This window comes from Galeopterus variegatus, unplaced genomic scaffold (assembly GCF_000696425.1).
Source record: "Galeopterus variegatus unplaced genomic scaffold, G_variegatus-3.0.2 Scaffold7070, whole genome shotgun sequence".
Lineage (NCBI taxonomy): Eukaryota > Metazoa > Chordata > Mammalia > Dermoptera > Cynocephalidae > Galeopterus > Galeopterus variegatus.
Genome location: NW_007733181.1, coordinates 34,739 through 37,426, shown reverse-complemented (window position 1 = coordinate 37,426; position 2,688 = coordinate 34,739).

The following is a 2,688-nucleotide window of genomic DNA, read 5'->3' as shown; positions in this document are numbered from 1 at the left end:
TAAGGGTGTGGAAAGATTTCTTAAAATTTCAAAAGCTCAAGCCACAAAGAAAACAAACTTATGAAGTTGATTACATAAAAATTAAGGATGCCTGTTCTAACAAGGGCAGAGTTAGTGACACTCAGCAGAATAGGGGAAGATAATGTGTGGTGTTTACAAACGACGAAAGAGGAACGTCCACATCAGATAATCTTAGAGATGATTATGAAACCAGAGAGATGAATAAGTACATGAAAGATGGATCAGTCTCAGTATTGATAGGAAAATGCAAATTAAGATGAGAATGTAAAAACTCCTAGATTAGCAGGAAATAATAATAATAATGAAAAAAGAAGTCTGAGAATGCCAACTTCTGGAGAGGATGTAGTCAAGGGTAATTCTTAAACACTCTACTGAATGTGCAAACTGGTACAACCCACTGTGGAGACCTACTTGCATTTTTCATACTAATGATGTATAAGTTTTATAAAATTAACACTTGCATGCCAATGACATGTAAGTTGTCTAACATTAACCCTCTGTATAAAATTAACACTGGGCATAGGGCCCAGCAATCCTCTCCTAGTTATGTATACATGCTACACTCAAGTGCCAAGGAAACGTGTACAAGAACAGTCATTAGAGCTGCCTGAATTTGGATGTATTGTCCTCCTAGAACTCATGTGGAAATTTGATCCCCAGTGTGGCAGTGTTGGAAACTGAGTCATGGGGGCATTTCCCACATGAATGGATTAATGCTCTCACTGGGGAGTGGGAGTAGTGAGTGAGAGCTTGCTCTATTAGTTCCTGCGAGAGCTGGTTGTTTAAAAAACCCTGGCATCCCCCCTCTCTGCTCTCTCTGGTTCCACCATCTTGCAGTGTGAGACCACTGCGTCACTGTCACCACAACCAGATGGACTTTGGACTTCCCAGCGTCAGAAACTGTAAGCAATAAATTTTGTTTGTCTTTATAAATCACCCAGTTTCAGGTATTTTGTTATAAGCAACAAAAATGGACTAATATAGGAGCACTCTTTACAATATCAATAGCTTGAATCAACCAAATGTCCACCAACAACAGAGCAGATAAATATACGGTAGGGTATGCACCCGATGAAATATCAACTATTTATCCAGGCAGTAACTACAACAACACACAGCAATGTGGATGGAGGTTACAAACATATCGTCGAATGAAAAACCAGTCCTAGGAAACCAGTATGCTTCATTTTTTTATAAAATTCAAAGCCAGCAATAACTCAGCAATATATTTGTAGGGATACAGATGTAAGAGATAAAATGTAAGAGATAAAATCATAAATAAGAGCAAAAATCAAGGAATGACAAACATTATGGTAACTATGGGGTGGGCTGGGGAGGATGGGTTCACTGGTGTTCATTATAGTATTCTTTGTAGCTCACATATCAAATACATACGTGTGTGTGTGTGTGTGTGTGTGTACTAGAGGTTAATTGAAATGTTCAAAATTCTATGTTCCTGGAGCAAGAGAAAATGAGAGAGAGAAGGGTGAGGAGGAAAGTACACACCTCTGGTTTGCATTAAACATTGGATGCTTGGAAAACAAAAAAAAAAGGACAGCAATCCCAAGAGAAATGGTCAAAGGATATGAACAGGCAATTTATAGAAGAGGAAACCAAAAAAGCTAATAAGCACACATAGAGGTGTTCAAAATCATCCTCATGAAAAATGCATATGAGAATAATGAGAAAAAATGTTCCTCATTAAATTTGCAAAACCTGAAAGCTACTTATAAACACGAGCTTCAGAAGGGAATGTGAACTCACTTCCTTGAGCTCCAGACTCTCCTGTCTGCTTGTCATCAGCACTTGGTACAGAATAGTGTGTATAATGTACTACTGTTTCTTTCCCGAAACCTGCTCCACCCACAGCCTCCCCAGCTCAGAGGAGGGCAACTCCATCCTGCCAGGTGCTCAGGCCAAAATCCTGGGCAGCTGCCTTGCTCCCCACACTTGATCCACGTGCAAATCCTGCCAGCGGTACTTTCAACGTTTGTCCTGCCTCTGACCCCTTCGCTCACCTGCTCTGCTCCACCCAGGTCCAAGACTTCAGCATCTCTCCTCACTGGTCTCCCTTCTTCTGCCCTAAACCCCAACAGTCTATTCTTCAAATACTGCCAGAGAAAGCTGCTGAAAACTTCACATACTCCTCTGCTCAACAACCTCCCCCAAGCTGAGTATAAAAATCCAAGTCCTTAAATGGCCCATAAGTGTCCCCCACCAGCTCTGACCTCACCTCCCATGTCTCCTCCCTCACTCCCCCCACTTCAGCCATGCTGGTGTCCTGTGCCCCTCAAACCTGCCAGGCATACCCTCCCCACTTGCTAGCCTCTGCTAAAATGTCACCTCCTCAAAGGGGCTACCCCCTTCCCTATTACTATCTATCTCCCACTTTGGTTTTACTCTTTTTCATCAAGTGATAACATCTTGTCACATGCACATTTCTCTGTTTACTGGTGCTATGGACTGAATCGTGTCCTGCCCAAATTCATAGTTGAAGCCAATGGGACTGTATTTAGAGATAGGGTCTTTAGCATGTAATTAAGGTTAAATGAGGTCATAAGGTCAGTATATTAATCCATTTTTGTTGCTAACAAAATACCTGAAACTGAATAATTTATAAAGAAATAAAATTTACTTCTTACAGTTTTGGAGGATAGAAGTCCAAAT